The sequence below is a fragment of the Equus caballus genome, chromosome 14 (assembly GCF_041296265.1).
Source record: "Equus caballus isolate H_3958 breed thoroughbred chromosome 14, TB-T2T, whole genome shotgun sequence".
NCBI lineage: Eukaryota > Metazoa > Chordata > Mammalia > Perissodactyla > Equidae > Equus > Equus caballus.
The window spans coordinates 70021376-70048997 of NC_091697.1; the positions used below are offsets into that span (position 1 = coordinate 70021376).

General features: G+C 39.5%; 1 protein-coding gene across 1 annotated transcript in view; it reads left to right on the forward strand.

Moving 5' to 3' along the window:
* Nucleotides 1-27622, forward strand: part of DTWD2 (DTW domain containing 2) — a 231093-nt gene that overhangs the window by 185046 nt on the left and 18425 nt on the right. Inside the window, exon 6 of the transcript XR_011425136.1 lies at nt 4853-4922. The gene's annotated coding sequence lies outside the window, so the exon portion shown is untranslated. The remainder of the gene's footprint in view (nt 1-4852; nt 4923-27622) is intronic.

A 27622-nucleotide genomic window follows, 5' to 3' on the forward strand; every position in this document is an offset into this window, starting at 1 on the left:
GTGAAGACAGAGGACTGTGCCTTCCAGTAACGAAGATTCCCAAGGAACCCTGACTGGCTTCCTGCCCAAAAGATTGCTGTGAATGTTGAACCACAGTGGCTCAAGTATCCACCTTTATCTAGTTAGCAAAGACTGGGCATGTCAGATGGAGGAGTTGCATTGGGTCAATCTCATAAAAGGCAAAAAGCTGGAGACCAGGATAGGATCAAAGAATTGAAATTCAGGATGTAATTTATAGCTCTTGTTTTTTGTGAGAGGAAAAAACATGCCTGTGTTGGCTGGAAAATTAAAAGTTCTCCTACTTGGAAAAGTTATCCAAGTAGGCAACTGATAAGAATATACCCAATATTTCACTCTCTTGAAAATGAAATCGGAGTTATAGTCATCTTCAGAGTTTGGGGTTTTTGAAATTACTTGTGGGGCTCACATTCTGAAAAGGTACCAGTTGATATGCTCCTTCCTCTAGTCTCTTTCAAAATTTGGTTTGCTGATATGTCTGCTTTCTAAGGCATAAGCTAACATACGTGTGAAAAGATAGAATTTTAAAGAATGTAAGCTTGTGTTCAAAGACCAAAGCTACTGATACAGCTACTAAGAGCCATATTATGACATTAGTTGGCATTACTGTTATGTGGCACATTTAAACTAATTTTTAAAAAGGAGAGTTAAAATAGGTTTAAAAACTGGAGGGGCCGGCCCTGTGGCATAGTGATTAAGTTCGGCATGCTCTATTTCAGTGGCCCAGGTGCATGGGTTCAGATCCTGGGTGCAGACCTATGCCACTCATCAGCCATGCTGTGGTGGCAACTCACATACAAAATAGAGGGACATTGGCACAGATGTTAGCTCAGGGGAAATCTTCCTCAGCAAAAAAAAAAAAAAGGCAAAACAAATGAGAATTTTGTCTGATGTTTGATTTGTATGAATACATTATAAATTCATATTAGAAAACAGCAATACTGAGGTGTAAAAATGTTGGAAATGTGAAGTTAAAACTGAATCACAAATTATGCTGAACTTGAAGTCCAGGTTTTGTGGATGGTAAATAGGACAAAGGAGACATTCAGGAACCTAGACATGCCCATGAATGACTGACTATCATGTTGCTTCTTAAAATGCATGTGAACTGATGGTGAAAATCTATTGTTTTTCTTAAGTTGTATCAATGGTTTCCCATTTTACTTGTTGACCTTAAACAAATAGACTGCAGTTATTTCTCCAGCAAAAATAGGTTTATTCAAGATCAGCAAAGAATTACCATTCGGGGTCTGCAACCCAACCGTGTTAAGCCATGTGCAAGTCCCCAGCAGCAAGGGGAGGAGAGACTCTTTTATAGAGGGGAAGAAGAAGTTGGGAGGGCTGTTGTAAACAAAGAATCCATTGGAAGAGACTGGGGGTTGAAGAGTAGTGGCTTTTCATTGGCTGAGCTGTGACAGTCTCTCATTGGCTGAGCTTCTTGCTGATCAAGAAGAGAAAGTGTTTCTTTTTCCTGTTGGACTCTGCTATCGACCTAGGGTGTGATAGCTCCTCTTTTGCCTTCCCAACTCCATTTTAATGAAGTTTCTGTTTGTTAATTTCCGCATTTCTTCCTTTTGATTGGGATCTTTCTCTGAAAGCATCCCTGATCAAGAGTCAGGTTTTTCTGGTTTCAGCAACCTTTTGTCCCTCAATGCCAAGAAGAACATTTTCTGGCTGTCCTGTTCCATGTTGGAGGCAAGGTGCACAGATTAGAAACCTATTGTGGCCATATTTGCATAATAAAGAGGATAGGAGGGAGAACTCTCAGGCATTTTTCTTTTCTGAAGTCCATATGTTATCAAGATCATAGGCATTGGAGGTCATGCGAAGCATTATGTCATCATCAAAGGTTTGACAGACAAACTCCCAACAGGCCTGGTCCAGACATCTTGACAAAGCTCTCTCATCAGATGTTGTCTGCTTCAATTCCGGGAAATCTTTGCTTTTAAGTCACCAGATGATGTGCGGTTCCCGTCAGGGTTTGGTGCTTTCTATAGGTGTGTCACATGAATTCAAGAGCCTGTTCCCTGCATTGTGGCAGCACAAGGGTTAGTTAGCAGTATCTGATGGGGCCCTTCCAGTGAGGCTGAAGAGAGGCCTTCTGGAGGTGTCTTTTCCAAAAGACAAAATCTCCAGGTTGCAAAGCATGACACTTAAGGTCTTCGTTTCTCTGGAGTGCACTGTGAAAAGATCGCTCTACCAGAACATGGTTATTTTTAGTAGAAGCAGTTAGGCCTTTGCAATACAGGAGTGTGTCTCCTTTTATCAGCTGTGGGTCAAAAGAGGCAGGAACCAAGTGCATTGGGCATCCTGTGACTATCTCAAAGGGTGAGAGTTTATGAGTTCCAGAGGGGATGGATCTGAGATCTAGAAGGACCAATGGCAATGCTTTTGGCCAAGGTATTTGGAGGGTCTCTACAAATTAATAACCATTAGAAGTTGGCGTTACCCAAAGGAATTTCCTGCAGATTATTGCAAGGAGTTAGGGGGTATCTGTCAGCGTAAAGCAGTCCTGAGGGCCTTCATTGGTAATGGAGAGGGGAAGAGTAGCAGGGTTAAGGTTATTACAACATAAAAGAGTTATGTGAGGAGCAGTTGACAAAAGGATTTGATAGGAGATGAGGCGACTGACTGAACTATATTCAGTATGATGAAAACTCACGGGGGCTTCCACAGTGTGAGGTACAAAAATTGTTAAAGGGACCCCACATGATTTTCTCAGTGTCCTTAACCAAAGGGCAGTGGGAGTAATGGCTCTAAGGCAAGGGGGGATCCCCATGCCACAGGGTCTAGTTGCTGGCTATAATGCTCTATGAGGTCCCTGTGTTTTCGGGTGAGTATCACAAGGGCATTCCCTTCTTTTTCATATACAAAACAGAAAAAAGGAAGTTGATAATTGGGATGTCCAAGGGCAAGTGGATTCATCAGACTCTTCTTTAAGGCCTTAAAGGATTTGTTGTCCAGTTCTTCCCATAAAACTAGGTTGGGATTGTTGTTCTTTACTACAGCACATAGAGGTTTGGCCATAGGAGAAATTTGGAATCCAATTTCAGCAATAACCAACCAGCTAGAGAAAACCTAGCAGTTGACTCTTAGTTTTGAGTTTTGGGAAACGTAGGATGCCATGCAGCCTGTGTGGAACTAAGTGGAGGCCTTATTCTAGTATCAGATGCCCTAAATATCAAACCTAGGTTTGGGCAAACTGCAATTTCTCCTTGGTGACTTTATGTGCCTTTAAGGCTAAAAGCTTTAGGAAATGGATGCTGTTTTCTGTGAGGACACTTAAAAAGAAGAGCAAAGAAGCAAATCGTCCACATATTACAACAAAGTCCTTAGGGAACTTCCATCATCCAGATCAGCCTTCAGGATTTGTGAGAAGTAAGACTGAGTTAAACCCTGAGGCGTTACTGTCTGGGTGAATTGTTTTCCTTCCCAAGTGAAGGCAAAAAGGTATTGGCTAGCTTCATCAACTGGAATGCTAAAGAATGCACTGCATACATCAATTACCTTCCGGAAAGAATTTGCTCAGGACAGATGTTAGTAGTGTGTGAGGAGTAGGAGCAACAGGGTGTGGAGGGATAACGATATTGTTTGTTTCTCGGAGGTCCTGGACAAAGCTTCACCCTCAGCCCTTGGTTTTCTCACAGGTACAATAGGAGAATTATAGGGACTAGTGCGAGGGATAATGAGGCCCTGAACCTTGTAATCCTCTATGATGGGCTTTATACCTTGAAGGGCTTTTTTACTTATAGGGTATTGATTAATTCTGGGAAGAGGTTTTAAGGGGTCGATGTGAATTTTACTGGGAGGTGCACTGTGAATTTTACCAATAACAGTTGAAGATTTTGCCCCTAAGGAGGGTGGTAACTGATTCAATGCGGACAAATGATCATTGTTTCCAGAATCAGCTCTAGTTCTCTCAGAGACAGAGCAAATAAAAGGTGTCAAAGGGTCATTTAATTTACCTGGTCGGCCATTTTGATGGCTATTGTCAAATTCTAGAATTACTTCCCCCTTTTGGGAGAAAGAAATACTGGCATGATTCCTTTCCAAGAAGTCTCTGCCTAATAAATGAATATGGGTGGAGGAGCTAAGGGAAAAAGGGTGTGTGTCTATCAAAGGGCCTAAACAAAAGGGCCTAGGTAGAGAGACAGGAACCTTTGAGGTTATAGAGACCCCCACTATTTGAGTTGTTCTAGTACAAAGCAGGGGCTGGTTTATGTAGTAGTGAGGTTGAGCACCGAGAGTGTGGGTCCGGTGTCAATTAGGACAGAAACAGATTCATCTCCAATTTAGAGAAATGTTTCTCCAAGCCGATTAAGAAGGAACATTTGGAAGAGCCCTTGTGGTTTCTCGGAGGCCTGTTACTGAGAATTTGGAGGACAGTAGAAAGGCTGGTTAGAGGGCTGAAAGCACTTGAAGCACTTAAATTGGTAACAATCTCTTTTCCAATGCCCTGGCCCCTTGCAATAATAATAGAAACTAGGAGAATTTTGGATTCGTTTAGGGGCCTTTATTTGCTGGAATCGAAGATTAAGAATTTTGACAGTCTTTCTTTTAGGTGACTCATCTAGAATGTGAGAGAGTTGGTTTGCCAGGTTAACTAAATCTGGAGTGGATGTAGTTTCCCCTTCCATCCTGGTCCTTTTTACTAGAAGAGAAAGGTCCTGGTTCAGTCCATTGATAAACATAGAGTTAAAAGCTACCCAGGTGGAAACAACATGTGAAGGAGGACCAGAATTTTCTTTAAAAACAATCTGAAATCGATTATAACAGTCATGAACAGGTTCATCAGGTTTTTGTGCACAAGTCTGAACTTTGTTTCAATCAACAGGCTTTGGGAAAGCCCTAGGAATTGCCTGATGAAGTCACCTAGCGATTGCCGGAGCCTGATCATGCAACAGGTCAGTGGGTTGGTCTGCTGGTTGTAATTCTAGAGACCTTTTAGGATTTTCCCAGTTAGCTGTTTTCATCCAATGCTGGGCCTGGCCTTCACTGCCAAGCACACGAACTAGCTGATGTAAGTCAGAGAAGCCAGGTTCTTCAGTTTGAATGACTGTATTAAATTCCTCAACAAATCTGCGAGGATCTTCAGTTATTTTGGGAGTCTTTGACTATGGCTCCCTGTTCAGCTTTAGTACAGGGGGTATACGAGATTAGGGCTTTAGCCTTTAGATCCTCAGAAGGCTTACTTCTAGACGGACAGCTTCTGATAGGTTCAGAGGAAGAGGGAGCTGGGAGAGGTTCAGGGAAAGGAGAGTTAGTATGGAGGAACTGAGAGTATAGATTGTATTAAAAGTGTAGAGAAGAGGTGTAGGCAGTATAGAAAGGAAGGAGGAAGATGGTGGCAGAGGTGGGGCCTAAGACAAAGAAGCCAGGGAAGTGGAACATGAGGCTTCAGAAGCCATTTTATCTTTCTTTAATGGTTTGTTTGCCTCAGTTAATCTTAAAATTTTATTTTGCAGAGAGGCAATTTTAGATTCCTGGTAATGTTTGGAAGCCTCAAAATACCAATCAAAATAAGCATTTCATTCAGTTTTGGAAATTGCAGAGCTAGGGTTGTCCAATTCAATTTTAAGAAAAGTAGGTTTAGGGAGTTTGGAAGTTCCCCACAACGGCCATTGGTGTTCTCAATTTCTTTTGGTTAAGTCGGTCCATTTAGTCAGAAATGCACGTGAAGAAGTGCTGCAGTTTTTAAATATAAAGTCAGCCGGGCTCCCTGTAGGAGGGGCACCTTCAAAATATTTAGATAAATGGGATCCTATTTCTTAGAGGTTTTTCTCTAGAGCAAAGGAATAACTCTCAAACAGCCTAAACAGCTTACAATTCAAACAGCTTGAACAGCTCAAACAGCCTGCAGCCTTAATTCCAGTCAGTTCTCAGGGAACAGTCCAGTTTCCTTGAGGTGGACTGAAGGTTGAATCAATCCAGTTCCAATAATACAGTGTGCTTCCAAAGGGGACTGGCTGAAAGTTGATCAACACAGTTCCAACAGAACAGTCTACTCCAAAGGCAGTTGGGCCAAAGCTGCACAAGCACAGTTTCTCTTTTCTTTTCTTTTCTTTTTTTTTTTTTGAGGAAGACTGCTCTGAGCTAACATCTGTTGCCAATCTTTCTCTTTTTTTTTTCCCCTCCCCAAAGCCCCAGTGCATAGTTGTATATCCTAGTTGTAAGTCATCTATGTCTTCTATGTGGGAGGCCACCACAGCATGGCTTGATAAGCAGTGTGTAGGTCTGTGCCCAGAATCTGACCCAGCGAACCCTGAGCCACCGAAGTGGAGCGCATGAACCTACTCACTCGGGCCAGGGGGTGGGCCCCCAGGACTGGCACTGTTTCAACTGAAATAGCTTGCACCCAGGGAGTCAGGCTAGAGTGCTAGCTCAGTTCCAAGTAGGGGCAGTCTGGTTCCAAAGGGATCCGATCAAAGGCTTGGCACAGTTCTGGTAGAAACAGCCTAATTTCAAAAGAATCAGGCTGAAGTGCCAACCAAGTACTCACAGACAAATAAGCCTTAACCAGAAAAGGATGAAGCCTTAACAGAGATCTCCAATAAAGCCTAGAGAGCCTCAAACACAAAAAACAGCTGAAGCTGGGATCCAGGAGAAAAGACTAACCTTCAAACTCCAGGGTTGGCAAGAAAAGCAGTGAGTTCAATGGGCTCTGTTGTGGGTACTGCACCTGTTTCCTCGCCAGCCTCAGAGTCATTGGGAGTCTTCTCTGGATCCCCATATGGGCCACCAAAATGTTGATCTTAAACAAGTAGACAGCCAGTTATTTTTCCAGTAAAAGTGGGTTTATTGATGATCAGCAAAGAATTGCAATTCAAAGTCTGCAAAGATGACAAGTCCTGCAAGTCTCCAGCAGCAAGGGGAGAAGACGCTTTTCTGGAGGGGAAGAGAAAGTCGGGAGGGCTATTGTAAGCAAAGAATCCATTGGAACAGACTGGGAATTGAAGTGTAGTGGGTTTTCATTGGCTGAGCTGTGACAGTCTCATTGGCTGAACTTTGTACTAGTCAAAAAGAAGCCTTTTTTTTCCTGTGGGCCCTGCTATGGGTGTAGGGCATGAGAACTTCCACTTTTGGCCTCCTGACTCCGTTTTAATGAGGTTTCTGTTTATTAATTTCCACAACTTCGAAGTACAGAAATAGTATAGGCTCCTAAAACACGTTTTATTAAAACAAATTGTAGCTCTTAGGTATGCTTACATGTATTTATCATATTAAATTTGTGTTTATATTGTTTCCATATCTCAGGAATATATTTCAATTATCTATCACACCTCTGATTTGGTTATGTTGCTCAAATGTCAAATGTGACTCCACGATCATAAATTTCTGTAGAGTTATTTATAAACAAATATAAACATACCTTAACAGATCTCCAGTAATGACAATTGAAGTCACATATTCACAGGCAATGATGACTACATCACAATCCTACCTGGACAACTGTGTTTTTATGATGCAGTCAATTTCAGATATGTTTGAATCTGTGAAAAAACATGTGAGTCATGGAATGAATTCAAAATGGGAATTCTTTTCTCGTCACAAACAGCCCTCCCTCTACCCCTTAACCCAATTGGGCTGGGCACAATGCAACCCACTTAAAAAAATATCTTGGCTATGTATTGTATTATCAAAACTCGTTAATACACTTAGTAGAAAGAAACCAGCTTTGATGGCAATTCCATTGCCTACCCCAGGCTAAGTTGAATATTAGCAATCACTCTTTTTCGCATTTCAGGGGAATACATTTTAATTCAGAGAAGCTGGAGAGTGACTTGATGTGTCTGTCTCAACCTATGATAGGGATGCTGTTGGTTAGACATGCCTGAGATACTCTCCTGGGCCTGTATTACTTGTGGCAAGCCCCCCAGACATTTTCTGGACTAGAACCAATGTTGTGGCTGGACAAGCCCTCATGGTTCTTATTATCATTGCAGGATGTACCTCTGAAACAACCATCAGGGAACTTTGAAAAACCAGGATTTATTACTTGCCAGTCCTGGAGGGTACATGGCATGTGGGAGGGCCACACAGTGAGGTCCAGGTTGCTGTTAGAGAGGGAAGGAGGGAGCTTGGACCTCGCTCGGGCTCTGCCTTTATTAGAGTGGAGGGTAGCGGACCTAGGGTTTTGAGAGTTCACTTTTTATTGGCAAATTTAAAACATAAGAGCAGGAATTAGGGAGCAGGAAGGAAGAAGTGGGGTCACTCAAGAGGTCAGTTATCTAGGTTACCCAGGGCTTTCTAAAAGGGGAACTTCATGGGTGGGTGTGGCTTGGTTCCTTATCTAGTTGGTTTGCCGGTAGCTGTGCCATACACCTGGCAGTATGTTTATTTGAGATGGATGCCTTGGCAATCAAAAGCTTAATATCAGGCGCTTACACTGCGCTTGAAGACAGAGCAAGGATGTGAAGCAGGAGGAAAACCCGGCTCCCATGTCCAGCCGTCTTGAACAGCTCTAAAATCCTCTGCCCTGTCCCCAACACTCACATTTTTAATTTTTTTGTTTTTATTAGAGTATATTCTATGTAGAATTTCAAAGAAAAATTCAAATTAGAATTCATTTTTCAAATTAGAAGATGCTAATTTGCAAGTCATTTCATACTAAACGTTTTTATGTTAGGTTGAACTTCAGATATAAGCAGCATGAGTAAACCATGGCTCAGGTAGATGATTATATGAATAATCGTATGTGTTACTTTTTGGCATGACCTTTAGTGGAAGAGAAAAAGGGTTTATCAAATATCTCAAGAGTGGAAAATTCAATTTATAAACTAATTCTTAAGAGGTCAGGATTTTCCATAAAATCCCCTTTACTTTTGCTTTTATGAGTCTGAACAAGGTGGTGTTCTAAATTCATCTATTTTGTGAGGAAAGACTCATCTGTTAGGGTGACAATGATTTTTCCACCCACTTCTTTGCCAGTTTTCATAACAGCTGTGGCAAAGAGCCTGCTGGCAGGCAACCCCAGTTCCATGAATGGGCTTTATTTTTTAATCAGAAAACTTGTAATCCTTGACAGGTGAACTCTAGTGGCTTAGTATTTGACACACATTCTTGAACTAAGGAAGCCTGGATTTTACCCTCTAAAGGGAAAGAAATACTCTCATCAGTGTCCCACTGGGGACTGATGTTCCGGAAGTTTCTATGGTGTCATGGAACTGTTGTTCACCTGTGATTCTGCATGGGGAAGAGGAAATGGATACAGTGTTTTAAAGCTTAGGTGGTTTTTTTGGAAGATTTGCCCTGAGTTAACATCTGTTGCCAATCTTCCTCTTTTTTTTTCCCCAAAGCCCCAGTACATAGTTGTATATCTTAGTTGTAAGTCATTCTAGTTCTGCTAGGTGGGAAGCTGCCATAGCATGGCTTGATGAGCAATGTGTAGGTCTGTCCCCAGGATCTGAACTGGCAAACCCTGGGCTGCTGAAGCCTAGTGTGTGAACTTGACCACTCGGCCACAGGGCTAGCCCCTGGATACAGTGTCTTAATTGATTAAGATGCACAGCCACATTATGAAAGATTTGATTTGTAGACAACCGCTGTAATCTAAATTTCATCTTCTTTAAGGAAAGAGGCATGGACAAGATTGCTAGACTTCAACAGCAACCCAATGCCAGTTCTGGATTGAGAAGACTTTTATGTGTATAAGGGTGGAAAACTCTATGAATATACTAAAATCCATTGGCTTGTATATTTTATTTTATTATTTATTTTTTTTTAAAGATTGGGACCTCAGCTAACATTTGTTGCCAATCTGTTTCTTCTTCTTTTTTTTTTCTTCTTCTTCCCAAAGACCCCCAGTACATAGTTGTATATTCTAGTTGTAGGTCCTTCTGGCTCTGCTGTGTGGGACGCTGCCTCAGCATGGCCTGATGAGCAGTGCTAGGTGTGAACTACGTATCTGAACCAGCCAAACTCTGGGCCGCTGAAGCAGAGCCACAGGGCCAGCCCTGGGCTTGTATATATATATATATATTTTTTAAAGATTTTATTTTTTCCTTTTTCTCCCCAAAGCCCCCCGGTACATAGTTGTATATTCTTCGTTGTGGGTTCTTCTAGTTGTGGCATGTGGGACGCTGCCTCAGCGTGGTCTGATGAGCAGTGCCATGTCCGCGCCCAGGATTCGAACTAACGAAACACTGGGCCGCCTGCAGCGGAGCGCGCGAACTTAACCACTCGGCCACGGACCAGCCCCATGGGCTTGTATATTTTAAATGAGTGAATTGTATGATATGCAAATTATGTCTCAATGAGGCTGTTACAAAAAAAAATTACAAAGAAAATTCTCATGTAACTATCTACTAAGTAAAGAAATGGAACATTTATTGTACATTTTCATTTTCATTTCATTTTATTGTACATATTAAACATTTTCATTGTTGCTTCCTATTTATATCAAGAGATACTGGTTTTACATTTACTGTAGTCATATGAAACTTTCTTTCAAAGAAATCTTATTTAGTAAAACCAGTGAGCAATATGGAAAAAAAATGCTATGGGAGAATGCAGATATCTGAAATTTGGGAAACCTAGAGTATGCATGATGTATTTATTGGAGTTCATTTGCTTTAGAATGCAGCATTTTAATTTATTTATTCCCTCATTAATTTGTTTAGTTTTTTGAGTACCTACCATGTATCAGTCATGTGCTAACTGCCTTTCTGGAGCTCAATGTCTAGTAGAGATGTTAGGAAAGACTAAGCACCCTAATAAGACTGTAAATCCTGAGATGCAGGGTGCCCTGTTTTAGAGATTGTTGCAGTGTTTTAAGAATATATGAGACAAATAGCACGGGAGTAAAATCATCAGGGAGATAAACACAGATGGAAAACACTTTAAGGCACAGTCAATGCTTTATGAAGTTTTTCTTCCTTCTTCCTCCTCCCCTCTCTTCCTCCTCCCTTTCTCATCCGTCTCTCCCTTCCTCACTCCCTCTCTTCCTTCCTTCATAAGATAAACTGAGACACATTAAAAATTTTAAGAGTTTATTTGAGCAAAAGTTGATTGGAATCAGGCAGCGCCAAATCAGAAATGGTTAGGAACACTGCCCGTTATAGGAGCCAGGGGAAAGATTTGCATAGAGAGAGTGAAAAGCAAATAAAGGAGATGATTTGATTGGCTATAGCTTAAATCCTAGTAGGCCGTTTGTGATTGGTTGCCCTTAGCATTTTGATTTCGTAACCTAGAGGCATTTACAGGCTTAGTGTCCTCCTTCCTTTCTTGCTTCCTTCCTTTCTTTCTTTTCAGGAGAATCCATATGGCTTGAAAAAATTTTATTCTTAAGATTATTTTGGGTTTCTCATCACTTCAAATAAAGCCCACTACTTGAGCTATAATTTAAAAAGCTATGCAAACAAACAAAAAAACACGTATAATAACCATAAAACCTACTTTTAACCATGGTTGGTGAAACCTAAGGATTCCTTGCTGGTAATATTTCTGGATTCCAGTTTAAGCTTAGCTCTTGACCCTGGAGAGACCAAATGCTGTTACTCTGAGATGTGAAGCGCTGCAGTTCAGAAATCCCTTCCTTCAATACTGAAATATAGGTGTTTTTCTAGGCTTAGTGGTTTTATATGTCCAGCTTTGCAAGAGTGTCTCGGTATTGCAGGTGAAATCAGTTACATTCATTGACATTCCCAGTACCATGAATGGGATAGTCTTGTACATTTCCAAAAGAATTGAAGTCGGAACAAAGGCCAGGTAGCAAATGGTTGTTTTTTGTCTGATTTGGTCTACTAAAATGACAGCTGCATTTTAAAAATTCAAATTAAAAATGTTGACAATTCGGTAAGGAGATTATGACATGTTGTAGTGCAAATATCTAAAATTTCATCTAGTCAGAGCTCAAACCTGTATTATTTAATCAGTCAACAAATATTTATTGCATATTTACTGGTTATGGGAAATGAGCAAAGTGTCACAGAGCTGAGTTCATTTTCATTCCCTGACAGCTTCTCTTTGTTTCTCTATTTCTGTTGCCCTTTTTCTGCTCCTGGAGGCTCACTCTCATGTGTGGAGCTATAGCCAATCAATTAGGTTAATTTTAAATTCTTGGTCTTTTTCTACACATGTGCATTCCATTATCCTTGTCCTTTCATTCTAATTCATACAGTTTCTCCCTTAAACATGGGCCGTTGTGCTTGCTTACCTTACTGGTCTCTGTGCTGTGGGACCAGAGATATTTTTCTCCATGGGACTCACTTTCTGAAGAGGCAAAACAATGAGCCTGGTTGTTGATAGGCCAAGGCAGCCCAGAGGCTGGCCTCAGAGCATGGGAGAGCCTTAAAACAGGGCAAATGATCTGGAAAGGGCCCTTGGGCAGACAAGAAGAGGAAGTCAGGACAGATAAGCTGAATAGCAGGCAGGGTATCATGGTCACAGGTAAGAGGCCGAGGTCAGGGAGGCAAGTTGGTGTCATGGGATCCAGCAGACATTATAGGTCTGGAGTCTAGCATCAGGATTCCAGTTTCTGTGAGGACTGATGAGAGCAAATCCTAGCATTATATATTCTTCTCAAATTAGGCTAATCTCCAACCCTACGCCAATCTGATGTGCCTATCTCTCTCCATATTTACTTTCTTCTTCTCCTCCATGTATTTGATTTCTTTTTGAAATTCTATCTAGCATTCAAAATCCAACTTAATGCTAGCTCTTTCTTTAAGCTTTTCCTGATCACCTTAGCCAGAGAGATTTTTCCCTTTGAAGAAATCACATTTTGAAGAGACAAAGGAATGAACATTTGTTGAGCACCTTTTTGTACAGAATTTTTTATTTGAGCTTTCTTGGTTTAATTCTTATCAGAACCTGGTATAATCTGTCCCCCTATTTTAAAGATGTGAAAACTGATTCTAGAGACTGATAATACTATCTGCTATTTTAAGTTGTTGTGGCCGATCCTTTAGGATTCTGAAATAACATAAAAGTATGGGGAAGACTAGAGACGTCTTAGCTGGATGACTGTTAGGAGATTTTGTTGGCCACATCATTCTCCACTTATTATGGGACTCAGATAATAACCTAGTATAACTTGACTGAAGAAAAGGAAACATCCACTATAGGTTTATAAGCTAATACATACAACTGATATGTATAAGTTAATACACATAACTTATAAGTTAGTACTGACCCGTTGCCTTTATACATACAACCAAAGGGTACAACAGGAGACATTCTGAGATAGGATCACCTCAGGAGGGAGTGAACAGAGAAGAGAGGAGGGCCCACGACTGAATACTGCAGTGTCCTCACATCTAGGGAGCATTCACTTATGGCAGAAGCTTCTCTGAGATTGACTAAAATGAGGGCAGAAAATGGTGTTTGTTAGGGTATAGGTTCATGGTGACTTTGATAGAAGCCCTTTCTATGAAGTGGTGGACAAAATCTTGATTGGAATAGATAAATGAGAGACATAGAAAAGCTTTTCTGTGAAAGGAGGAGAGAAATGGATAGAAGCTGGGGAGAGATGTAGGTCAAGGGATTATTTGTTGAGCTGGGGAATAACACAGCAAATTATTTTTGTCCTTATGGAAATAATGTAGAAAAGAACAATAAAAAACTTTTTTTTTAAAGGCAGGAGAGGGATTAAAATCCTTGAGTAGGAGGGTGGAATGGAGTCTATACACACATTGGGGGATTGACCTTAGACAGGGTCAGGGCATTTTAGACAAGGTCAAGGCCATGGTGCTTATTATAATAGAGGAAAACCAGGTGAGTACAGGTACAAACGTATTAATGGATTTGGTGGGGGAAGATAGGTGGTTCTTATCTGATTGCATTTATTTTATCGTCTCTCAGAGGAATGAAAAGTTTGTTGGAGAAGAGAGGAGAAGGTGTGAAATGATTAACTCAGATAGTAGGAAGGCAGATCTCCTTGGTAAGTGTGACAAGTTTGCTGGTTAAGCCTGAGGGCCCATTTGAGAATTGTGGACATGCATTTAAAAGGAGACATGTCATGGATGATTTTCTCCTGAAATCTTTAGCTGTGTGGCAATAGTCGTATGGTATGTAGAGAGTTGGAATTTTCCAATGTTAGTTTTGCCAGATACATATGATGCCGGGAGAGGGGCAAAAGAGCTAATAGTATTTTCAAGGAAGTTGTTAAAGTTCTAGACCGTGGAGTCTAAGCTGGGTAGGAAGGAAGTGAGAACATGGAAGATTGATGAAAGAAGTGGTAATATCAATGAAATGGAAGTGCCTGCAGGAAGGAAGAATGATTGGAATTGAGCACATAAAGAGGTAATTTGGAAGGGTAGGAGGTAAGAGAGAGTCGGTGCTTTAAATCAAGATTTTGGAGGTGGTGCGATGGCAAGGTCTGGAACCAGTGGATAAGATGTGGAAGAGATTTTTGGAGGTAAGGAAGTTCAGGGACTGAGATGCCAGGATATAGGAAACCTGGTGTACATTGGTACTGAGGTCACCAAGAATGTAGAAAGAGTATGTTAGAGAGAAACACATCAATCCAGATGTTGTGTTCTTTCCTGAATGGAGGGAAGTGACTGCAAGGTCAGTAGGTGACATCAGCAAGTGACTGGTGATACAGCTTTGTGTTGTGGGCTTCAGAGGAACAGAGGAGAGGAAGAAGACAGGCAGTGTCTTGGCAGTGGTAGGTGGGTAGGGATCAAAAATCTTCACTCAGGGTTGAAGGGCTGTTGGAGAAAAAATAGCCACCACTTGAGAAGGCCTCAGGGGAAGCACTCTCTTTGAGGCATAGCCAAGTTGCAGCTGGAGCAAGAAGAGGCTGACGAGAAAGGGAGTTTGTTGATAACTGACCATGAATTTCATATGGTAAGTTGAGGGTTTAGGTGTTTGTGGAAACACAGAAAATGAGGATGCATTAGAGAATATATACATATAGTATTGGGGTAACAAGTGGGGTGAGGATGGATAACCTAGAAGATTATTTAAGTAGAAAATATTGGGACACTGGACAGTGATCATCCTGTAGTCAGGTGGTGTGGGGGCTATGAAGAGGGTGAGGGCCTCTTTCGTGGGACAAGTTTCCTAGGCAGCTCCTATCACTCTGGGGGCCCTGAGGAGGCTGTAATAAGTGATGTGATGGCATCTATGCGGTCTGTTCTGTGCCTTTCAAAGCCATGCTGCCCAGAGGAGATAACATAGATCTTTGTCAGAGAATGAGAGTAGGGGAACACATGATTTTTTTCTGCTCCTATATATGCTAGATATGTGTACACTAATATATACCTCTTATGTTCCTTGGCTTCGCCTCTTGGTCAGAAGAGAGGCTTTTTATGGGCTGAAAAATGGTAGAACTCAGCGTGCTCAGCCCCTAGTGACTTGGCTAACAAGAAGTTCTATCTTTTTTTGCACTCTGCTTCCCAGTTTCTCCTTTTATAGGTCCTTGGGAAGTAGAGCTTCTTGCATGTGAGAGTCTGTCTGCTCTGTGGTCTGCCGTCAGTCACTGCAGTTCATGGTGGGTAGCCTTTGCTGCTACCTGTGCCACTGCTGACCTCCTCCAGGTCCACTGACCCCTGGTGTTCTCTCGCTGACCAACAAAGCAGCCCCTTCTGTTTCTGGCCACTTAGAACTACAGGGTCCCAAGTGACCTTATAGATTTATAGACTCTAGCGGGAGCCCCAGGTTCCCCTAATATTCAGGCCTATTGCTCAGTCTGACCCATGCTGCTGTCCTTCTTCTCTCTGGTTATGTTATTTAAGGAATCCAATTTCATACCCTTTATCTGGCCTAAAACCCAGTTGGAAACTGTGTTCTTATCTCTTCTGTGACCTCATAGACCCTGTGCTAATCAATGCACATGGAGTTATCTGTTTTGGTCTCTCCCAATAGTCAATAATCTGTTAAGAAAGTCCTGAGTAGTTAATGACAGTTGGGAGATGTGTTAGTCTAGAACAATGGTTCTCAGGTTTTGACCTGTATTGGAATTACCTGGAGGGCCGTTAAATCACAGATTGCTGGACCCATCCCTAGGGCTTTTTATTCTGTAGAGTTAGGACAGAGCCAGAAAATTTGATAAGTTCTCAAGTGATGTAATGCTGCTGGTCATGGGACCACACTTTGAGAACCACTGGACTGGAACATATTGAAGACTTCTTTGAAATTATATTGTCTAATGCCAAATGTAAGCCCAATAGTTTCAATTATGACTCAGTAAAAATATGTTATATTATTTTTAATATAATAATATATTACTTAGTAAAAAAATCATATATTATACAAGTTAAATAAAAATTGAATTTATATTCTTAATTGTGATCTTCTTGAGAATAGTTACCCTTTCTTTTTTCGTCTGTGTATCCTTTACAGTACAACTCAGAATCGAAGGAATAAGGTAAAAACCAAGATAAAGGGACATGGTTGGTGTCCTTGTGTATCCGGAAATATGTCTGAAAATGGCTACATCCAGGCAAAAGAGGTTTAACTGGTGAATGGCTTCAGGGCCTACAAGTTCTAGAAGGGCCAGCCTTTCTCAAAGGGGGTAAAGGACTTGACTTTCATCTAGCCATCAGTCAATCCCACCTCTGGGTGTGTTGATTAATCCTATATCTTTCCTTTTCACAGATAGATGAGATCAATTATGTTAAAATAATAGTTTTGCCCACTGAATAATTTAAGTGAGCACAAATAGCACTTACTGCTCTAGTAGATTGAAGCAGATGTAAAGTTTTGCTTTTTTTTCTTTTTAACAAAAGATGGCAATTCTAGAAGGGAGAAAAGAACTAAGAAAATAACATGTTTGTAATCAAAGCGTATAATCATACATCCCAGAGATAGGAATCTTGGGGCTGAAGAGGTAATCTGCAAGCAGGTAGCATTCCTAGCTCCTCTCACCTGGAGGAAAGGAAAAATTATCATATTACCCTCGCAATTCTCAGGCTTCTCATACCTTAAAGATTCCATAATTAGTTATTTCAATGGTTAGTTTTAGAGCCAAGTTCATTTCCATAGAACAGGTTTTTTTTTATTTTGGGGTTTTTTTTTTGAGGAAGATTAGCCCTGAGCTAACTACTGCCAGTCTTCCTCTTTTTGCTGAGGAAGACTGTCCCTGAGCTCCATATAACAAGTTTTATTGTTTAAGAATATGCAACCTGTCCTTGACTCCCTCACCCATCACTGGCCATCAGCCTAGTAGAGTTAAGTCCCACAAAATTGAATAAAAACTTTGTAATTATGCTGAGAGTCATACGTTGTTCAATGAAGATGGGATGAAGTGGAACAGGCAGAGTGGACTCTGAAGTGAGCTGTCGACAGAAGTCTCATGAGGGTGCTAGGGGGAGTGGAGGAGAAGGGAGAGAGGTGTGTATGTGGGGAAGGTTCAGGGCTTTGAAATACATGACTTTGAACTTGGACTTAGTAAATTCTACAATCCCTAGTATCTTTCCCGCTGAGGAAGTGAAAATAGATGGCTTATGTTTAGGAGAATGAATAGCAACATAGAATTGGACAGTGAGTCACTAACTCAAGGGAGAGTCCAAACACTTGGTAGAATCTGGTTTTGCAATGCTTTATTCTGTCACAAGAATTAAATGAGGGGCTGTTCTCCCCTCTCCACTCCCAATATTAGCTCTCTAGAGCCAGTGCAGAATATGGCGCAGTGACTTCCGTTGATATTCTCTTTCCCTTTAGGATATTGTACTCTCTGTTTCGTATTTCCAAGGGCACTTGTTTAGTGGTTTTGAGTTTCTGTTATCAAAACCCTAAGTTCAAAAGACAGAATCAATGTCACCACATAATAGTTCACCAACATGATCCATTTATTTGCAATGCTTAAAAAAGTCCCCCTGAGAACTTAGAACAGTTTGAGTTTCTGTAAGTGATTGCCTGGCATATCTGATACCCTAGCAGAGCTTTTCATCTTAGCTTATATCTTCCTGAGATTACTTTACAGTCCATTTACCTGGGCAAGGGCTAAAATGTCCTGAGTCTCTAACTATGTGTTGAGGGTGAATGTGACTATTAAAGTAGGAGGCTAAAAATGTGAGTTTATTATTCTTGATCTTGTTGTTCTCTGTTATAATTCCTCAGGCTATATATTTAGGAACAAGAAGCAAAGTGCCTTAGATGATCCCATGGTTATCATCTCCACCCCTCAGCAGTCTTGGAAAGCACAGACAGTAATTCCACAATGGCATTGGTGCTACATATTTCCTTTTACCCCATAAGCTTTTAGGTGGCTATGTTTGGGGGTCCACTTATAACTCTGTAAACAACTGTTTTAGCCAAGTGATAGATGGGATGTTTCCATTCAAGGAATGCTATTTGTAGGAGAACTAATTACTCTTTATCAAGCTTTATGCAGATAAAGCCAAATTAGATTTATTAAGATGATGAAAGAGAATAGGGACTTTTTAATGGGTAGCAATGCTGTGTACTGTCTAAATGCAAGGCAGATGTAATGATGCATTAGAAATGCCGAGAAAATTTAATCAGTGTAGAAAAAATATAATGAAATGGTTGTTTAAACACTGTAAAGCTAATGCTAGAGTAATTACTTCCCATTGAGCAAGGCGTGGAGCACATTACCCAGGCTCTGTCTGATTAGTCATCCTGCCTGCAACATCTGGCCCTCTGATCCATTTTGATTTTAAAATAATTTCTAAACTTCTGAATTTAAGCTTTAGAATGAATGAATAAATAAAACAACTCTGTAGGAGATAAAGTTTTTACTAGCTCTTGACAGGTTAAAACCGTGCCCCTCTTGTTTCTTGCTCATTTCTTGGCCTCTCCCTCCCCGTGTTCACGCTAGTGTCTCCATCCTGAAAGAGAACCCTGAAATCCGGAATGGTGGACTTCCTCACTGTTACCATTAGGTAGCAAATACTTCGAAGTTTTTGGTTTTCATTGGGTGCTCTGGTCTTTCTCTTGATATACAGGTGGTAAATGGAGTGGGGTTTAGAACAATGCTTTTCTTACCTACAGATAGGAAAGGAATGGAAATAATGGGTTATAAAAACTAATATTTCTGTTTTCCCTTTATGAAAGTTTACATGTTTCTTGTAGAAAATTTAGAAAATAAGATAATAAAAATAAGAAAATAAGTATCATCCATAATCCTATTTCCCAGAACTAAACATCATTAATATTTTGGGGGAATTTCTTACTAAAAACTGAGTTAATCTACTCTCCTCCTCTAATCTAATAATTCTGTAACTCAGAAATTAACATTGTGATTAAGAGTGCAGGAGCTGGAGTTCAGTGGCCTGGGTCCAGATCCTGATTTCACCTTGGGCAAGTTACTTGTTTTCTTAGTGCCTCATTTCCCTCACTTATAAAATAAAGAGAGTAATAGTAACTTCTTCCTCACATTGTTGTGAAAATTAAATGAGAAAATATATGCGATGGACTTAGAACAATGTCAGACCATAATGAATATTTATAAATGTCAGCTATTACTACTATGATTACTGTGATTCTTCTCTAATTATAAGAATTATATTCTGCACATATTTTTACAAGATACCTTTTTTCACTTAGTAATATAGCGCGTCTACCTTTTATGTCGGTAGATGTTCTTTTACAATACTTTTTCCTAATGGATATATTGTATTCCATTATAAGAACGATAGTTTGTTTAATTTCTGATTGATAGGTTTTTGGGTGGTCTACAATTTTTTATTTTATAAGTAATGTTTTCTTAGATTCATTCTTAGGAATGAAACTGCTGGGTCATAATGCATGAATATGTAAAAACTTTTGATAGGTAGAGTGAAATTGCCCTCTATAAAGGTGTGAGCATGTCCTTTTCTCTCCTCTCTTCCCAACAGTGGTTATTATTATCCCACAGAAAAAAAATTAACAATTTAATTCGTGAAAAATGGTATGTCACGGTTTCTTTAATTTTAATTAATTTTTTTTCCTGTACCCTGGGATTTTCTCTTCTGTCAATTTCCTATTCCTATCCTTTCTTCATATATCTTTTGGGAAATTAGTCTTTTAGTTTTTAAATTGCTGGCATTTTTTAGAACTTAAGGAGATTACCCTTTTGCCGTATATATTGCAAATATTTTCTCCAGTTTATAGTTTGTTTTTAATCTTGTTATATGGTTTTTACTTTGGTTATGCAGAGGTTTTAAAAGTTTTATGTAGTCAAATTACTCATTAGTTTTGTTTATGATTTCTAATTTTGGAGTCAAATTTAGAGAGTTTAGCAAGTCCTTACATGTTTTCTTAGGTAAAATTTTTAGAGTTTTATTTTGATATTTTAATCTTTTAAGTCTATTTGAACTTGTTTGTGTATAGAGTGTGCTGGGGGATCTAAGTCAATCAATCAGTCTGTCTGTCTGTCTATCTCAGTTCTTTTCATTGTATTTTCTTATGTTTGTTCCCTGCTTGATAAGTTTAGCAAACCGCTTTACTCATTTGAATAATTTCTTTTCAGGCAATACTACTGGGATTTCAGGTTAAAATTCTGAGAATGGTTTTACATATGCTATTCAGAGACATGATTGATTACACCTTAAGTGTGTACAGCATCTTCCAACCAACTGTGAGAACCATATTCCTTGAAATTGCATGGCAGAAGAACCGGTGGTTGAAGAAGGGAAGATGTTATGAAAAAAATAGAAGTAGGGAGCCAGTTTCCAAGTAAGCCTGTGAAAGTCCTTTGGAATGGTTTTTCCATTCACCAAATTAAAACAAGTAAGTTCTTATTCAAAATAATGACAAGACCAATGACATTAATACCAAGGGCCTAGTGCAAATCATTATCATTCGCTTCCCTTCAACCTTGGCAGGAGCTCCTTTTCCTCTGGTTTCATTGAGATTCATGTATGTTTGTTTTACTCTGTTTACACAAGATAAATTCAACGAGGAAAGGAATATTTCCCCCTCAAGGATGGATCCAGGTTCTATGGGGCCAGAAGATTATGCAATGTTGGGGGCCCTCTTTAAAAAAGTAGTCCAAACTTAAAAATACACTATTAGGGACTGATTAGGTATGAATGCTTATTTAGAATGAGAGAAGAAATCAAAACAGCACATTTAAGAAAAGCTGGCCAATACTACAAACTTTACAAAATTCAAAAAATAAGATAATACTTTTATTAATAAATTGCATGATACACTTTGACTGCATACTTTTGCCTGTATTTTATATGTCTATTTGATAATCTAGCTTTCTATTTAGAGATATTTCAGTCCTTCCTCTATCATGCTTCTTTTACAGAGAGGTTTGAGGGGGAAAGGGGACACATAACTAGGAGGGGTAGAGGTGGTATGACAATATGAATGTGGCCTACAGTAGCTGGCACTGGAAGTGTAGACGATAGAAGAGATACATGGAGATGACTGTGACCCACATAAATATATCCCAGTGATCCCCAACTAAACATGTCCCTACTCCGCTTTTCTGTATCCGGATCCCCAAAATGCCAGTAGCAACTCCAGTGCCATCTCAAATAAGAAGAGTGATGGCAGGAAGTCTAAAGGGAAGGGACACCAGTCTTAATCAAATGTTGTTAAAAATACCTTACTTTTGCCAATTTTACAAAAACATGTGATCTTGTGAATTTATTACCAAGGCTCTTGCCAGAATCTTGGAAGGGTCCCAAGCAGTGAGGGGCACTGAAGCTTAAGTTTCATTTGCTTCCTAGTAAATCTGTCCCTGTGTATCAGATCTTGCATCCAAAGGTTTAATGGCTTTATCATTTCATGTCTGTCTTACTAACAAGTGACGGCCATTGTAGTTCTTGAGATGTAAAATAACTTGGATAATTGACATAGAAAATACTTTAACTATATCACCTCAAATGAATAGATATTCCCTAGTATGCAGGATTCTTAGGTTTTAACTGTTTCTGAAAACCCTTTCTGCAGGAACGTTAGGAGGATTTATCAGAGCGCAGTGAATTACCTCCTTTACCTCCTCCTCCTGTGCTTCACACATGGCCCAGCTTTACTTTTTGTTTTTAAGATTGTCCTCATTTTGCTTTGTGTCTTTTAAACATCAACTTTGTTGAGATATGGTTTGCATACCATACAATTCACCCGTATAAAATGTAGAATTCAGTGGCTTTATTATATTCACAGTTGTGTATCCTTCATTATGATCAATTTTAGAGCATTTTCATTACTCTCAAAAGAAATCCTGCACCCCTTCTCCATCATTCCCCAGGTCTCCCCATCCCTAGGTAATCACCAATCTACTTTGTGTGTCTATAGATTGGCCTATTTTAGACATTTCATATAAATAGAATCTCACAATATGTGGTCCTTTGTGACTAGCTTCTTTCGCTTCACATAATGTTTTCAAGTTCATCCATATTGTAGCGTGTATTAGCACTTTATTTTAATTGCTGAATAATATTCCATTGTATAAATATACCACATTTTAAGTATCCAATTATCTCTTGATGGTCATTTGGGTTACTTCTACTTTTTGACTATTATTAATAATATTTCTATGAAGATTTGTGTACCCATTTTCATGGAGATTTATGTTTTCACTTCACTTGAGTATATACCTAGGTGTGGAATTGCTGGGTCATAAGGTAACTCTATGTTTAACATTTTGAGGTACTGACCAACTGTTTTCCAAAGTGGCTGTGCTATTTTACATTCCCACTTGCAGTGTATGAGAGTTCAGTTTCTCCATATCCTCTGTCAGGGAAGTGGGAGAATTCCCCCCACCGCTTTTCCTTGAGGTTCTTATGGCTGGTTAAATAATCAAAGAGGCAGGTTAGCAAGAGAAAGTCAAACAAAATTTAATAGCGTTTATTCATGGGAGAAACCCAGAGGAAACTGAGTGACTCAGCCATCTGACTGAGTCTGCCTGTTTAAGTATCCTCAGCTACAGACAAGGAGGACATGGTGACCGGGGACTTCAAAGGGGAGGAAGACATAGAAATGGAATGCAAATGTTTGTTAAACAGGTTTTGCTAGGTCCAAAAAAAATGGGTTTGTTGATGTCCTTTTATCACACCCATTTTCCATTCTACTATAGCTATCATATGATGTGAGCTCCTTCCTGGAACAGGCCTTCTACGTTAAAGTCCTTTAGGCAGTTTTAGGGGGAAAGTCAGATGCTCTTCCTGAGTCTTTTGAGCCTTCATTGTCTTCAGCTCAAAATAGTCTGCATACCAGAGTGGCACATTTTTTTTTTTTTTTTTTTTTTGGTGAGGAAGATTTTTGCCCTGAGCTAACATCTGCTGCCAATCTTCTTTTTTTTGCTTGAGGAAGATTAGCCCTGAGCTAACATCTGTGCTAGTCCTCCTCTGTTTTGTATGTGAGATTCCTCCACAGCATGGCTGATGAGTGGAGTAGGTCTGCACCTAGGATCCGAACCTACGAACCTGGGCTGCAAAAGTGAAATGTGCAGAACTCCTACTGAGTGTGAAGTGGTACCTCATTGTGGTTTTGATTTTCGTTTTCCTGATGGCTAATGACAACTTTACTTTGTCACAATTTTCTCTATCTTTCTCAAAGGTGCCAGCAGGGTTAGGATTGTGTCTCAGTATTGTGTCTCTCAGAAACTTACTGAAGCTTGTAGCCTTGTGTTAATTTCTCTCTTGAGAGCAGTTTACAAATTAAGACTTTAAAATACAATACTTGACTCAGTTGTCTATTTTTAGTTTGGCTCTCAATTTGTCATGTTTAAGTTTGAAAATACCTGAGTTTTAGAAGTGTTCCCTACAAGTTTTTTTTTTTTTAATTTCTTTTCCTAATAGACAAAGGTGGCAGTTGCTTATGTAGAAGAGGGCTTCTCGTCCAAAGATATCTTACCAACCAGTCCATCACCAGTGTCTGAATGCACCAATTGAGAGCTAATCCTTTGATTTCAGCTTTTCTTCATCTCACTATTTTTATTTTAAAATTCATATACCCTTGGAAGGGATAAAGGAAGGTAAAGTGGGTATGAGAGTACAATTTTCACCTACTTGATAATTTTCTCTGCATTCTGACGTTTGGAATGTTGGCCTTCAAGCATTGCAAGGTATTGAGTCATTACTTTTATTCTCTCTACTCCTATTACTAAAGCAGGTTATAGTTCTTAAATTGGATACTGAGTTTATGTGTCTCCTTTTTATTATTACATTTCCCTAACATATATATGTTTCACACATACTCTTTTTGCATGTATCAAATGATATGTATTTATAAATATATTTATTTATCAAATTTATTTAAATAATATTATAGGTATTTTATTATTATAAAATATTTTAAAAATTAAGTTATTGGATGCAACAGAGACTTGAGAATAGGGATCATTTAAAATTTTGATGTGTGTATTTTAAACAAAGCACTTAAAGTATCTTGGCCAAAAGCATGTCAAACTTTGAAAGCTAGCATCTGAACAGGAAGAATCTTTTTTTATTTTTTATTTTTCAACTAATGATTCTTGTTAGGGTCCAGTCTAGCTGGATACTACATTATATGATTTAGTTAAATGAGTCACAGTGGTTCTGGGGACTTCTTTTTTTATTTACTTGTTTTTTAGTATTTTAAAATTTATTTACATTTCTTTTCTTTTCTTTTTTTCCTGTTAATCTGTCATATGTCATTTTGTTTTATATTTTATTTTTTTTATTGAGGTAACAATGATTTATAACATTATGTAAATTTCTGATGTATATCATTATATTTCGATTTCTGTGTAGGTTACATCATGTTCACCACCCAAAAACGAATTACTATCCATCATCATACATATGTGTGAAGCACCCCTTTTGCCCTGCTGCCTCCCCCTTTCCCCTCTGGTAACTACCAATCCAATCTCTGTTTTTAGGTGTTTGTTGTTGTTGTTATCTTCTGTTTATGAGTGAGATCATATGGTATTTGACTTTCTCCCTCTGACTTATTTTGCTTAGCATAGTACCTTCAAGGTCCATCCATGTTGTCGCAAATGGCAAGATTTCATCTTTTTTTATGGTTGAGTAGTATTCCATCGTGTATATATACCACATCTTCTTTATCCATTTGTCCCTTGATGGGCACATAGGTTTCTTCCAAGTCTTCACTATTGTGAAAGATGACTATAGAGGTACATATATCTTTACGTGTTTGTGTTTTCATATTCTTTGGATAAATACTCAGTAGTGGAATAGCTGGATCATATGGTAGTTCTATTCTTAATTTTTTGAAGAATTTCCTTACTGTTTTCCATAGTGGCTGCACCAGTTTGCATTCCCACCAGCAGTGTATGAGAGTTCCCTTTTCTCCATATCCTCTCCAACACTTGTTATTTCTTGTCTTGTTAAGAATAGCCATTCTGATGGGCGTGAGGTGATATCTCATTGTAGTTTTCACTTGCATTTCCCTGATAGTTAGTGATGTTGAACATCTTTTCATATGCCTGTTGACTATCTGCATATCTTCTTTGGAAATATGTCTGTTCAGATCTTTTGCCCATTTTTTAATTGAATTGTTTGTTTTTTTGTTGTTGAGATTTCTGAAAACCTCTGAAATGCTCCATGCAGATTTCAGACTGGATATGTGACTCCTATTGGCTTTACATCCAAACTTGGTTGTAGAATTTTCAAAACAAGAGAGATCTATTTCAGAAGATTAAAACTAATAATTCGTTTTGGAAACACTTTGCATGATATTTAGTTGATATAAAGTTCTGGGTTTTAATGTGGTTGGAAATGGGGCCCTGGGTGAGGCCTTTCTTGCTCTGAGTTGCTGAGGCTGTGGAATCACAATGCCGGTTAAGTCCAGAAGTACTCAGATGGAAATGATGGCTAGTTCTATTCTTCTTTGATCTATTTTGAACAGATAACCCAGAGTTTGAGTGTTGCCCATTGTATTAGTCAGGGTTTCCAGAGAAAGAGAACTAATAGGAGATATACGTGTGTGTGTGTGTGTGTGTGTGTAGATAGAGAGACATTGAGATTTATTATGAAGAATTGGCTCATGTGATTATGGAGGCTTAGAAGTCCCACAATCTGCCCTCTGCAAGCTGGAGACCTATAAAAGCTGGTGGTGTAATTCAATCTAACCCTGAAGGCCTGAGAAACAGGGGAGCTGAGAGTGTAAATCCCAATGCAAGGATAGGAGAAGATGAGATGAGATGTCCTAGTTAAAGCAGTGAGGTGGGGAAAAAAGGGGGGAATTCCTTCTTCTTCTTCTTTTGTTGTATTTAGGCCCTCAGTGGATTGGATGAGTCCACTGATTCAAATGCTAATCTCATCTAGAAACACCCTCATAGACACACCCAGAAATAATATTTAATCTGGGCACCCTGTGGTCAGTGAAGTTGATGCATAAAATTAACCAGCACCCCTGTGTTATGACTGCAACCTTCCCTGGGACAATTGATATCATTGGGTTTTTCTGTACTTATGAGTTTTTCTGTCAAGCAACTGAAGTGAACTTGTCATGAGTGCAAGGCATCATATGAAACTGTCCACTAATATTACTCTTCTACATAGGAGAAGTATTTTACCTCCTGCTAAATATGTTCTCATGGTTTATTTTGTTGAATCCTCCATCAACCCTAGTAGTTATGTGGCCCAGTTTTTCTTATTCCCATTTTCTGGATAATTAAACTGAGGTTCAGAGAGGTGAAGTGATTTGCCCAAGATCACTTGGCTATTAAGTGGCAGAGCTGGGTCTAGATTACAGTTAAGTCTTCTGATTCTTAATATTGTTCTCTGTTCTCAATAACAATCGTAAAATCATGCTGTTGCTGAGCTGACCACTTTGACTATATGCTCCAGTAACTCTGCTTTCTGCTTTCAGCTTCTAAAGGGGAGCAGGGAAAGGTAGAAATGCCGCTTGAACCTGATGCTTCTTTAGACTAAGATGCTCCACATACTTTCTTGTATAAGTATAATAAGGAACAATTTAAATTTTTGGAATTTCTGCAAGTACTTAGTGTAGAACCATGGAGATTTTGGTTTATAGGAGAGGTTAGTCAGCTTGTCTTCTGTTTTATGGTACTACTCTCAGGGCCACTTAAAGTGGATTTGGGCCTCAGTGGAAAAAATTGCGAGTCTTCCAGTAAGGGAGAGGCATGTATTGAAATGAAAATAGTCAATCAAGACCACCTTGTTGGTTTTCTGGGTCACCCCGAAAGTGTGGGTTTGTACTGATATGCCACACCACCAAGCGGCTATCATCAGCGAGGCCTAATAATTTGTACCTGCTTCTTCCCATGCCCCTGTCCTCTTGGCCCTGATATTTTTTTTAGGTGGGTTTGCATAATCTGCTTTTCTCTAGGGGCTAATTTATCTCTGTTTGCAGGGACAGTGGGTGCTGGGTGTGTTTGTATATCCTGAAAGACCCAGACATTCCTGCCTGTGCCTTCCTGCAGCTCTGCTTTGCTCTGCAGCTGTGGTCAGCATTGCAGCACTTCCTAGATCCCTGATCTGTCCTAACTCCAGAAGCCCCTTGTTCTTTGTGACTGCCTGCTACTGGCAACGCCTGTTGGTCCCAAGTAGACCACAGCTGCTCTGAGCTGTTGCCTCGTACGCTTCCCTGCATCTGGTCACCAGCTTGTGGTCGCCCATGACAGCTTCCCAAAGAGCAGCTGCTCAGGTCAGATGTTAGGAAGGTCAATAAAAATAATAACAAGAAAAATGAAACATTTAAAAGGGTCATTGAACTTCTCGAAATGAAACTGTTATGTAATCACAGATTCTTGTTTTATTGTTCTCATTGGGCTGGAAATGATAAATGTATG